This window comes from Schistocerca americana, chromosome 1, assembly GCF_021461395.2.
Source record: "Schistocerca americana isolate TAMUIC-IGC-003095 chromosome 1, iqSchAmer2.1, whole genome shotgun sequence".
NCBI classification, from domain to species: domain Eukaryota; kingdom Metazoa; phylum Arthropoda; class Insecta; order Orthoptera; family Acrididae; genus Schistocerca; species Schistocerca americana.
In genome coordinates, this window is record NC_060119.1 from 253083776 (window position 1) to 253098242 (window position 14467).

The 14467-nt window shown below is 38.7% G+C and overlaps 1 protein-coding gene across 1 annotated transcript in view; it reads left to right on the forward strand.

The window, feature by feature from the left end:
• Positions 1–14467, forward strand: part of LOC124556865 — a 169316-nt gene that overhangs the window by 75965 nt on the left and 78884 nt on the right. The gene's annotated exons all lie outside the window — the stretch shown is intronic.

Sequence of the window (14467 nt, forward strand, 5' to 3'; positions counted from 1 at the left end):
CGAGCTGGAAACTGCTGGCTGTGGGTTGCGTGACATGTTGCGTGCAGCCATGTGGTGGCAGGCACCATGGTGCAGGCATTGATGATACCATAGAGAGTTGAGAGAGTTGTTGATCTTTTCCTGTAGTACTTATGAACATGGAGGATGGCACATGGGATTTCGGCGTTAACTGTGGACAACTGAACAAAATTATGAAAAGATGTGTGCCCACTGCCCATTGGTGACACCTTAGACTACTTGGAAGAATCAAAGTGTTTCTCAATTATGGACATGCTGTCACACTCTTGGCAAATTGAGATTGATTCATAACACTTGACAGTCTTTGTGTGTTCAGAGGTATGCTGTTTGGGCTATTTAATGCTCCCACCACCTTCGAGCATATGCTGAGAACCTGCTTTGACACCTTAAATGGACGATGTGTCTTTGCTCTCCAGATGGTATTGTTTTCCCAGAAATATTCAAAAAACATCTTCTCTGACTGGCAACCATGGTCACATTGTAAAAGAATTTATTGCATAACAACCTTTTAAACACACATGCGCTCGCTCTCTCTCTCTCTCTCTCTCTCTCTCTCTCTCTCACACACACACACACACACACACACACACACACTGCTAATCCAGCCATTCCTTGACAATGTGGCTCTGAATTAGTGGAAGCTGCATTCTTGACTGTGTCTTAAATTTAGTGCAAACACACAGAGATCATACTGCATTAAATCCAAAGACACATTATTTTCATAGAAAACGTGGTCCTTGAGTATGTACATAATATACTCTGGGAAGATGTCTGCAGCCATAGCACCAGCAGTGTGAGGTATTGTAACGTTCTCTCCTCCTGCATCCTCATCTTTATCACTTTCCTCACACCTTTGCTTAACTCTTCGTGTGTTAAAGTTTGGTCATAAATAGCTGCTTGTCCAGCATTGTACTCGGCAGCAATGGCTTTCTGTGAAGCTCCTCAGTTCAACTTGTCTCTAATTTTGAGTTTCTGTTTGAGGTGTAGCATAACGTGTTGCTTTTTTAAGCCGCAATACTAAACTATACAGAAAGTCATAATTTCAAACATGTGTAGCGTTGTTTAACTAACAACTTTGTTGCACATGAGAATTCATTACTGTATGTTTCTGCTCGAGCAACTGGAGGTTGGATGTGAGCCAGATTGCTGAGAGGCCATACTACTGAGTGCTGCATTAGTGAGAGAGGTGTGCGTGTACGTACGTACGTGCGCGGGCGTCGCCCACGCCCGCGCGCGCGCACACACACACACACACACACACACACACACACTCTCTCTCTCTCTCTCTCTCTCTCTCTCTCTCTCTCTCTCTCTACAGGTTTGGGAAAGTAGGTTCTGTCTTCAGATGTGCTTAACCCACGAAAAAGCTTCATAAGGGTATAAAACAAATACAGTTAGGCACTTTGAATATCATGAAGTGATCTGAAATATACATTGTCATACAGTAAAAAGTCTTTTTGCCATGTAATGAGGTGATGCACAGTCACTGAAACTTTTTAGACCACTTCATAATTTTTGGTGTGCTTAGTTGTTTTTGTTATAGAAGGTGTGTTTTTCAAGTAAGCACCATTTTGAAATAAAACTAAAACATGTAGACCTTTCTCAGCAATTTTATTTTTAAATGAAAGCCTGTATGTAATCTAATTTTCTACGCAATTCTCACCAATATTTGGAGTGTTTATGTTTCTTCATGAGTGCTTGAAATGCCTCCTCCAATGGAGAATCCCGTCGACTGTGAAATATGTGCTGTAATTCATTTCCTTAATACTAAAAATGTGAAAGTGGCTAAAATTCGTCATCAGATCAGTGAAGAGTATGGAGAAAACATTGTGGTGGATGGAACGGAAATGGGTGAGAAAGATGGCCATATGAATGTGCATGAGGAGGAATGGAGTGGGTGACATTCAGGCATTGCTGATGATTTGATACATAAAGTTGGTGAGAAAGTGAGAAAGAATAGACACTTTACAATTTTGATGTTAAGTGATGAGTTTCCTCAGGTGTCAAGAAGCGTGCTTGTGCAGTTGTTGCCTTTTCTATGAGTATAGTATTCTAAAGCTTTAATATTGGTGGGAATTGAGTAGAAAAGTAGATGAATGTACCGGCTCTCATGTGAATATAACATTACCAATAAAAGTCTATTTGTTTTATTTTTATTTCAAAACAGTGCTTAAAAAAAATAAAAATAAAACTTTTAAAAAAGTTGCATACTTCCAATTGACAATATGTCAATTTTTAAAAATTTTGAGGTGTGCTCAGAGTGCAAGCCACTGTCCGAATTAAAAAGTGCCTCTTCATTTCCCAATAAATAATTATCTTGGGACATCTACACTGCACAACAAAATTAGATAATCACTTTTTGAAACCCTGTAATTGTGTCTCATTCCGATGCGTAAATTTAAAATTTGGCTCAAAGATGCCTTCAGCCTTCATCTGTAATAATGCAAAAGTGTGGCACTGTGTGACATCACACTCAAGATCAGTGATGCTTCGAACAACAAAGTGTCATGTCCTGTTGCTTTTTGCCCTGTGAACCATCAGTTTTGATCACAAAATGTGTGGGAATCAATGCTCCAAGTGAAGTGGTGGTTTCATTGAAGCCCTTTATGTCACTCCTCCTGAGGTGTTTTCGTGTCAGTTGTGATCGACGGTGTGTCTTAAATATTTCCCTCAACCACCCATAAGGAAAACCATGTGATTTCAGTTCTGGTGGTCATAGTTCTGACCTTCATTGCTGAGGCGCCAAAGGAAGGGGTTAAATGTGGATAAAAGAGAGTGTGACGATCTTCGAATTGTGTGCATGGTGGTGTTGGGTAGTGAATTTCTGAGCTGTAGCCTATTTAATTTTTTGACACTTTCCAAGAGTGATATCGCAGGATGCCATGGTTTTGCACCATTACAATGGAAGGTTGTAGGCTTCTTTAAGTCAAATTTCAAACTTATGCATCAAAATGGAAGACAATTATGAGGTTTTGAAAACTTGATCCTTTACGATCCACTTTGTAGTTATTGGTGATGGACTCTGTACCAGGCCGTAGGATCTAAGAGCTGTCACAAATTTTCCAACTCTTCAGCATATTTATATTGTGAGAAGTTTTAGTGGAAAAGGACGTCAGTACCAAGAATCGTTCCTTGCAAGAACTGCACAGAGATGGCAAATTTTCCTGGAAAGAGATGCAACAAAAATGTTTCCTTGTTTTGTGGAAGTGATAACATCATCTTGAGTCTTAGCTTAGTATGACGAAAATGCCAAGGCTGATCTTCACACTAATTTTAGTGGTTACGGAATACGTGTGATTCTAATGCAAATTCAGGAAAGTGTTGATAAGGTGGTAGCTTATGCTTCCAGAGTACTCCCCAAGACTGAGATGAGCTAGTCTACAATTGATAAAGAGGGCCTTACAGTTCTTTGAGGCAGCAACGAGTTGCAGTCATTTATTTGGCATAACATCACAATTATGAAGGACCACATTTCAGTATGCTGGCCAGATGGGTGCTAAGGCTTCAGGGGTATGATGGCACAGTCACACACAGATGTGGAATTAACTGCAAGAACACCAACTGCCTTTCAGGAAATCCTTTGGCAGCATGCAGAAACATGAATGAAACCTGAGTCATCGCTGCATTGATTGACATTACTGTAGAACAGGGGGAAGATCCATCACTGCAGAAAACCATAGAAACCTTAAAGGAGGAGCAATGAACAAAGGAGAAGTGCAATTAATGAAGGAAGATTGTATAAGAGGAACTATGATCCTATCATCTGAGCTCATCTACAGCCAACTACCCTGAAGTATTTTCATGGTGTTTCAACATCTGATGTGGCATTTGCCAGATGCAACAAACGGAAAAAATAGTAGTAATAAAGTTAAAGTAATTGAGAAATTTTCGTTGAAAACAAATATAAAAGAATGCTTTTTGGGAATTATAATCTCTGTATTGTTTAGTTACTTGCAGAGACGTGTAATAAACCTTGACCATGGTTTTGGCAGGTACAGTTAGTCACATAGCTATCCAGACAGGCTGGGGAATATGGAATTTCACCATAGAACTTTACCTATCAGTGCTTGCAGTTGCTCAGTTGAATAATATGTGGAACACCATGCAACAGTGTCACCAAACGTGTCCTAAAACCTGACAAGAGAGCAATACAAAAATTGATCTTGGGACTGTGGTATGGACTGAACTATAGTCAGAGTCTGAACCATCTCATGTGCTATCATCTGCTTTGTGAGGATAACTGACAGTAATTGTCTCTGGTGAGCCATGAGAATTTGTGCATGTAACAGCCTCATTAGCTAAATTCAATGTTAATCAATTCGAAAATGACTCAACATACTGAATTTTATTCTTAACAGTTATTTCTCAGTGCGACCTACCCTGCAACATCCTTACGAACTTTTCAGACTATTTCTGACCACCGTGTATAAACGATCTTGTAACAGGAAACAAATGTTATTAACAATGAGTGCAGTTCAGATTTGTAGCTATAAATGAGAGTTTTTTTTTACTTAGTGTAACACACACACACACACACACACACACACACACACCTCTGAACTTCAATTATACCTTTCCGAGTGAAAATTATATTAATATTTTGTAAAAATAATAGTTGCTTGGTATATAATATCACAAGTCACCTGTGATGCTATCACTGGCCTGGTCTCTACTGATCCTTTAGACATTTAGACATTATGTGAGCCACTACAAGAATGTCAGCAAGGAAGCACATCTGAAATTCCTTGACAGGTTATCAGATACCGGTACCACCTGCAGTGCCACCATTCCACCAAAATGGCATCAACCTTTGGGAGAGCTTCCCAAAGCAGACAAAGGAGAATTCATGGTTAATAGTATACACTAACTACCTCACCTGTACTGCTTTCTCCAAAGCTATGCCAACATCTGAAGCTCTAGAAATTGTGAAGTTCTCATAGAAGATGTCGTTTTGAAGCATGGAGCATCCCATGTGGTGATATCAGCGACATGATGACAGCTCCCTACCACACACAGACAAATGGCCTCATAGAATGCTTTAATAAGATGTTTGCAAATACGCAAATATACTCTCAATGTGCGTTGATGTCGAGCAGAGAGGTTGGGATACAGTACTGTGCAGGCCAGTCCATTACAGTGTTATGGTCATGCAACCACTCTGCCGCAGACCATGCATTATGAACAGGTGCTCGATAGTATTGAAACGTGCAGTCGGCATCCCTGAATTGCTCTTCAACAGTGGGAAGCAAGAAGGTGTTTAAAGAATCAATGTAAGCCTGTGCTGTGATAGTGCCACGCAAAACAAGGAGTGCAAGCCCCCTCCATGAAAAACACGACAACACCATGACACCACCGCCTCTGAATTTTGCTGTTGGCACTACACACGCCAGCAGATGATGTTCACCAGGCATTTGCCATACCCACACCCTGCAATCGGATCGCCCTACATTGTGCACCATGATTCGTCGCTCCACAGAACATTTTTTGACTGTTCAATTGTCCAATGTTTATGTTCCTTACACCAAGCAAGGCGTCTTTTGGCATTTACTGGCGTGATGTGTGACTTATGAGCAGCTGCTCAACCATGAAATCCAAGTTTTCTCACCTCCTGCCTAACTGTCATAGTACTTGCAGTGGATTCTCATGTAGTTTGGAATTAATGTGTGATGGTCTGGATAGATGTCTGACGACCCCCTTCAACTGTTGGCTGTTATCAGTAAATAGACGAGGTCAGCCTGTACGCTTTTGTGCTGTACGTCTCCCTTCATGTTTCCACTTCACCATCACATCAGAAACAGTGGAAATCTTGTATACAGACATATGGCACAAGTGACACACAATCACCTGACCACGATTTAAATCCATGAGTTTTGTGGAGTGCCCCATTCTGCTCCCTCACGATGTCTAATGACTACTGAGGTCGCTGATATGGAGTACCTGGCAGTAGGTGGCAGCACAATGCACCTAATTTGAAAAATGTATGTTTCTTGGAGTTTCTGGATACTTTTGATCACATAGTGTGTGAAGGCAAGGATTATGCTCTTCATCAAGGTGTCAACAAAAGTGCAGAGATATTGTCTATTTCATATGTACGGAACCCCACTACAGTCCAGAGGACACATCACTAATGGGACTTTTCCAGGAAACTGAAGGCCGACTTGACAACCTTGAAGCTTCGGCAGGAGGGCCTACCTTTGATGCTTAGCATATTGAAGAGGCTGTGACAACATGATCCAAAGCATGGATCCTCCAGCATTGCTGTACAGAGGACCAATGCGTGGTATGCTATAATTGTCTTCAGTGAGAACTTCTGAAACAGCAGGTTGCTATTTATCTTGGAGAGAGAGGAATACCATGAGTTGTGCTAGATGCAGTGTGTAATAGCGGTTAGTGTTACTGGCTGGCGTGCTGTCAAGTCTGATCACCAGCAGATATTTGTTATTGATATTTGTCATCTCCAGATTGATATCAAAATGTCTTATCTTTGCGTATTCTGGGTTTCTTGATGTATGTGTAAATTACAGCACATGCTGTCCAGGAGGAAGTTCTGTCTGTAAGTTGGTCTTCATAACAAATGTGCTTTCAGTGCTAAGTGTTGACTTCATTGATGACCCTGTTTTCGGGTTGTGACATGACAGTATTAATCTGCATTCTCAGAAATTATGCTATAGGTAAACAAAACAGGCAGAAACATACCGTGACAGCAGTGCCCACCCAGTGTGAAAAGCAGTGAAAATGAGGAACCTTTGTACAGCAGAGCCCTGCTATCCTGAACTAATTGAGACCAAACACTGTTTGGTTTAGCAGGAATTTGGAATAGACTTATTTCATGAATAATATCAATTTATTGACTTGTTAAGGTGTAAACTTAGAGCTGTAACATCTGCTAGTGACCTTCAAAGACTCATAGTGCAGACACTCTACCTATCCCACTCCTTTCTGCATTCCAAACACATTATTGCAAATTTATTGTTAAGCTTTGTTCCGTACGTGTTGAGTTACTTTACCGAGTCACTGTACCTTTTTTATTTATTATTTATGTTCGTAACCCTTGATGTAAACTGTTAGACATTAAAAATGGCAAGTAAATGAAGTCGTTCTTTGCTTACTTTAAAACAAAAACTTGAAGTGTTAAGAAGACTGGATAAAGGAGAAAGTGCTTACTAAATTATAACTCAAATATGGTGTTGGAAAAGCAACAATTAGTTACTGAGAAAAAATTACATTAAAATTGACCAGTTTTGTTCTTCTTAGAGTGAAATAATTCTTGAAAAGCAGCAAAAAAACCACTGTGCCTCTATTTGAAAAACTTGACAAGGCCTCATTCTTGTGGTTCACTTAAGAAAGAGCAAAAGGAATCCCAATTCCAGGTCCTTTGCTTATGGATCGTGACCAGTCATTTTCAGCTAGTGTGATGTTTTGGACCACTGGAAGAATAGACAGAATTAGACAGCTCATGATTGCTGGGGACAATCCATCAGCTGACAATGAAGCAGCTGCCAATTACGTAAAAGAATTTAAAAACCTTGTTTCTTCTCAGAACTGCCCACTGCAGCAAGTTTACAATGCAGAAGAAACCAGATTGAACTTTAAGGCTTTGCCTACCAAAAGTCTTGCTTTGCACGAAGACAGATCTGCCGCATGGTTTAAAATGGACTGGCAACATCTGTCTTAGCTTGCAGTAACACCTTGGCAACAAACAAACTTCCACTGATAATAACAGGCAAATCAGTGAAACCATGACTGTTCAAAAACATTAACATCAACTCACTTTCTGTGTATTATAAGAATCAAAAAGATGCTTGGATGGAGCACGACTTACTCAAGGAATGGTTTGAGCACTAATTTGTCCCTAAAATGACCATGCCTAACCGTGCTTTGCTGTTACTAGACAATGCTCCATCCCAACCAGAAGAAACGAAACTTGTTTGTTGAGACGTCAAAGCAGTTTTTCTGCCACAGAATTTAACTTCAATCCTTCAGCCTAAGGACCAGGGTGTGTTGCAGGCCATTAAACAAAAATGCTGCTCCAACCCTTACTTAAAGAGGATGAAAGTGGAACACAATCCTGCAAAAACTTCAGAAAATTACAATAAAAGATGTGATTTGCTGGTTGGCTGAAGCATGAAATAACACACTAAAGGTGCATTACAAAAATCATGAAAAAACCTCTGTTGTACATTGGAATTTGTTGAAACAACTTCTCCACCAGTGAAAGTCTGTGACCTCCTCTTGCCAGTCAAGAAAATCCCTGGCTGTTAAGACACAGAAGAAAGCTGTGTTGAGGAATGGGCTGCTGTTGACATCAATGGCCACGAGAAGTACGGAGACGAAGACATTGTAGTAATGGTGCAGGCCAATCAGCTCAGATCGACTCAGAGGAAAGCGAGGAGGAGGTGAACACTCAACCTGAACTTATATCACACATAGACATGGCAAATGCCCTTGACCTTGCCTTATGCTATGTCAAACAGCATGCATCATCAACACCAAACGATGTTATGCTCATGCGGGAATGGCGGAACGTTGCATCCTCGAATCAATTCAGAAAAAAGGACAGACTTCATCTCTTAAGTGTGTGTAAATTGGTTGATTTTTGTATTTAGTAGTGATTAAAAGTGACTCTCAGAACTGAATAAATGAAGACAATGTGTACTGTACTGTAACTAACCAGCTTTCATTCCAGTATGGTTTCAGGAGTTTTCTCAAGCTTAGGCCCTATATATGTCTCTGTTGAACTTCTTTGCATAATAATAAATGTACATTTCTTCCAATGTGTTTTTGATTTCTCCTGTTTTTAAGGTATAAAAGTCGCTATTTTTTTTCTGACTCTGTTTGGAATAGGCAGATTTTTGGAATAGCGGGGTTTAGAATAGTGGGACTCCACTGAGTGTATTGCATGTAAAAGACACAAACTTTTGGCACATTTATTTCAGTTGCTACTCTGAAAGGACACTGAAAGGAAAATGAAATTACATTCTACTAGCATTAAATATGTATTGGATGTTAGAATATCACTGTTGGAATTCATGGAACCTATGCTCTTGCATAGGGGAAGGTAATCAGTATAGAGATTAAATATTAGTTTTGGTACAGCGATGGTAAAGTAATTAAAGAGTTGCATTGAACATTTCAAAGTTATTTAAGACTCACAACTAACCTTTTTGACGTTTAATATATTCGTGACATGTTTGTTAATAATGGATACAATTTCTTCAGCATTATTTGTATAGTGGCAATGTTAAATGTTCTAACTGCTATTTTTTAACAAAATGCATTTTCAGTTCTATTGCGTTCTCAGGAGTCTGTTGCATGTCCCAAGACTTGTTCCAAGCACCAAACCATGGAGAAATTGTTTCAAACATTCATCATAGTGAGAGATTGCAATTATGATCCATCAAAAATGCAAATAACTAACTCATTTCTTGTAGTGTTACTTTTGCTGAATGTTTGATCCATGTAAGTCGTCCCTGATAAACCTACTCAAAGCAGTCCCTAAATGGGGCAGTAAAATGGTTATACAAAATTAGCTTAGCATTTTTTTGACACTTTCTGGATGCGATTTCCAGAACACATTTCATTAGATATTACACACGTATGCCAGCACTTTTTTCCAGTATCCAAAAGACTTCTAGATCTCAGTCTTTGGGATAGCATTTAGCTGTGTCAGTGATGCGTGTTAATGTCATCTATACTTGTAAACTGATGATCCTGTAAGTGCTATTTATTTTGGAAAATAGAAAAAAGTCATATGGAACTATGTCTGGTGAATATGGAGACTGGGACATCATTACATTATTGATTTTGACTTAAAATTCACAAACAGGCATTGAAATATGAGCAGGTCTGTTATTGTGGTGCAAAAGCCATGCGCTGTTTTGCTACAAATCCGTTCTCCACTCCTTCAGTTTACTTCACACAAATGGCGTTGAAAGGTAAAGGAGTATTCCTTATCGATCATTCAACCTTGTGACAAGAACTCATGATGAACTATGCCACTAAAATGAAAAAAACATACTTATTATAACCTTCACAATTTACTATTTTGTAGAGCTTTCTTCGGTTTCTGTGATCCATAATGCTTCCACTGGTACAATTGAGCCTTAGATTTGAAGCCATATCTGTAACCCACATTTCATCATCTGGTATGACATGTTTCAGTAATTTGCATCATTGTTGATTTCATTTAACCGCTTCTGAGCAACTTGCATTATCTGCTTTTATTTTTTTATTTTGATTTTATTTTATTTTATTTTGTTTAAAATTCAACAATTTTTGAACAAGTTTTGCTGTCATGTTTCATACCGAAACATTTGAAAATATTGCATGGTATGCACCTTTGATATGCGAATATCATCATTGACTTCACTGATCATAATTCAGTGATCATCAATATTTTTAAAAATATTTTCCATAATTTCATCTGATCCAGGGCACTCATCATCTATAATGTCTTTACAGCTTTCGTTGAAACACTTATACTACACATAAAACCTTGTTTTTCTTACAGCAGACTTGCCAAAAGCAGGATACAAAAGTTCTAAAATTTTGCTACGCTTCCTTCTGGTCTTACATAAAAAATTAATGCAGACTACTGATCAATTTTTATACTAAATAAATAATTGCTGTTACTGCCAGAATAAACACCTTTCTGGCAGCTTACCCTACATGGCTAAGACTGTACATGTACTGTTCAGATGTATTTACTAACACAACAATGAAAATATGCATGAATAAGACAAATAAACCACACAAAGTTACAAAATTCATGTTACTTTTTCAACATATCTCTTACATTCAAATGTAATAATCTGTCTTGAACTCAGCAGTGATCTCCCCAACCAGCATCAGATTAGAAGTTAGTGATTCAGTGACATCAGACCTTTAACAGTATATATGTATCCTACAACCAATACAGCAATTGTCACTTTGTAAAATTTTTGACTGATTCTGCAAGAAAAAGTATGTCAATGGAATTATTTGAATTATACAACCTGACACAGTTAGTGAACTTTTCCAGTAGAATACATGGAAACAGTAGCCCAATTATAGATAACATCTTCACAGCTTGTTCTCTGTCCCAGTGAAATTAATAATGGCCTGTTAGAACATGATACACAAATTGTAACACTTAAAGGAATTGAGGCAATCAATATTTAAAATTATGAGCCCACTTCCAGTGCAGACATTCGAAGGCTGTGCCAAGAGACACACTTTGTAAGAAGTGTGCAATACAGACAACTAGAATAACAAATGTAATTAGATTTGTGTAAACCTTTATTGCTTTCTCTGACAATTTCTTTCCATTAAATTGCAGGAAAAATGCAGTACTAATAAGCAACCTATTTAGACAACTCATGACATTGACATTTGAATGTAATGTAGGACAGAAGAGCTGTCTCATAAGACTAGTCACAACATAGCTACAGATTTCACTGCAGACAATGTTGCAAAGTGGTTATGGATGTCATTAGACTGGCTGAAACAATGCATAACACCGAGAAAAGAAGGCAGTGACATAATAAAATTAGCATTATGTGATTGCTTGTTAAAGAAGTACTGGGTAATAATGTGGGTCCGTACCATATTGCATGTCGTCTATAGGAGAATGGTGTTGACAAAGAGCCACAAGGATTGTTCAAAAGACTTAATAACGTCTTCCTGTCAATATCTGGCAAGTTAAATCAAAATTTTATTTGAACAAGAAAGTTTTTAGAACTTCCAGAAACTGGTATTCTGAAACAATTATATCACATGCAGCTACAGGAAATAAGCACAGAGGAAACTGGATCAGATACTAAATTACTGAATAGTAAAGACTCGCTGTGGATATGATAGAATGTCAAGCAGACTATCAGTCCACCACATAGTAAGCTCTGTTCTCTCATCTTTGTAGTGTATCTTTCAGATGCAGTGAGTTTCCTTACAGATTAAAATAGTCATTAATAAAAACCATTTCATAAAAAAGGGAGAAAGGTGCAACATAGACAATTACAAACCATTATTGTTGCAGTCAGTGTAGTTGAGGATTTTTGAGAAAGCCATGTACAGGAAAATAGTAACGCTTTTCAGTACACACAATTTGCTGTCAGACTTGAGTATGGCTATAAGGGTGTCAACAGGAAATACGGTTTCTTTTGTGTGTGAGATACTTTCAGGTTGAAATGCCAAGTTAAGGACAGTGGGTATCTTTTTTCATTTAATAAAACTTCTGTATAAGCTGGAAAATTATAGAAAGGTGGAAGAATCTGAACAGTATGAAAATAAGAAATGGAAGATTGCACTTCTGTGCCAACAAACTGGGAACAGTTTCATATGTGTCACAGGCATACTGTTAGGTGTGATGTCCCACATGAGTCTGTTTTGCGTCCGTTTATTTTCTTAATATAAACTGCCGGCAATTAAAACTGAAACACGATGAAAGCGGCATGTGATGAACTTCAAACTGTCATCAAATGTACTACATGATTGGATATGCAAATAATTAGCACTTCAGTACAACTGCACAGCATAGTTAGGAATAACACCATCTATATTCTGTATGTAAGGAAAGATTAAGCAGCAGGTTTGACATTCAGAAATCACATTTGAAGGTTGGTGCTTTGTGAGAATGTCATGGTATGCCTCATGTAAGAAAGGGAAGTATCTAGCAGTAAGTGTGTTGAGATTCGACAGCAACAGAATTGTTGCCTATTAAACTGCAGTTTATTGGTCTGTTTTATCGCTGGTCAAAAGTCAATGAATGTCATGTGAATATGGGGCCATTGTGTTTGAGAAGACCATACTCAATGTGACACGAGATGTCAATGATTCTATGTCCCCATCTGCCTGAAGGGATAGACATATTGTTGTTTTGTGTTGTATCACCATGACATGTACTGTAAGTTAAGAAACTGACTTGTCCGCAGCAAGATGAGTATCCACATGGCCAGTGTAGAGACGTCTGGTGCACCACTGTCTCTCAGCCATGTGACTGTTGTTGCAGTTTCTCTTGATGTGTTAGTAGAGACAGGAGCACTGACAGTGGTGCATCCAGGGTGGCACTACATTGTCTTTCCCTACATGCCCTCATTCTGCATATAGTATCACAATAGACATATACCCTTGTGTGAAGGCTCTGAAAAGGACAAAGATTGGTGGATTGCACTGTCATACGAGTCCAGCATACGATGTGATAGTGTGGGGTGCCATTGGATATGTAAAATGCACATCTCTGGTTCATATAGCTGGTAATTAGGACAGCAGGTATTATATTTCTGATGTATTAAGGCTGGTGGTGATATCCTATCCTCAAGGTCTCTGTGATGTCTTTCAGCAGGGTAATGCAAAAACTCATGTTGTGTGTGTGGTCCTAAGATGATTCAATACAGATAGTGTTAGTCTGTTGCCCAGGACAGCATGTCCTCAGGTTTTCTGACTCATTAAAAACAACTGGTCACGAGTTGCAGACAGTCTGATGTGCCACAACTCGCCAACCATTATGACTGACAGACTCTGGCATGAAGCTGGAGCAGCGTGGACCGAGGTATCCATATCTGTCACCAAAGCTCAGTTGAGGCCATTCCCAGCCAGGTTAAAACTGTTTTGGTGCCAGAGGTGTACCAGATTCTGCATCCTGTCTATCCCCAAATCACCGTGTGCGTGCGGGGGAGGGGGAGGGGGGGGGGGAGGATTATCTGCCACTGATATTGGCAGGTGATTCAAACATTTCTGTGTGTGCAAATAGCTTACTGGGTGTTTTAAATGATGTGGAATGTAATGTAAATGATTAACTTATTATTTGTTAATTTTTCTGTTTGAGTTGAACTGACAATGTATGTTGATAGTGACTAGCCTCAGATGTGTCCATTCATTACTGAACTGTTATATGACTGGCTCTGAAATGCTAACTGAAAATAACATTTATATTTTTAGAGGTAGTCATAACTGTTCAGCTCCAAACATTCTGTGTCCTTAATGTTATTGTGTACAATACAAGAAGTTAGACAGGCGATATACAGATAATGGCCAATGTTCTATAGGCCATAGACAGTATGCACAGGTGGCTGCCAATTTTTTGTCTGAATTTGTTTGGTAAATACTGTCACTTGTTGATATCACAAGACATAGTTTTGACACTTGCACCATAGCAGAAATTCTAGATTGTTATGTAATGTATGGCTAGTATACATTTAATGTGGAGTAAATTAATGTCTGGCATGATACAGTGTATTAGCCATTTATTATAATGTTTCAGAAAAAATAAGAATTGACCAGGTAAAAATGAGTTACAACTGTTTTGATTCTGATGGTCGGAAACAATTTTAGAGTTTCCTGCGCGAATATTCATTATTGAAGTTGGTAGTCTCCAAGCTTATATAGTTTTTTTCCCAGCTTAATATTTTAGATGAGAACATGGTGGATCAAGTAACTACGTCTTATACCAAAGAAATTTGGAAAACCTACTTCT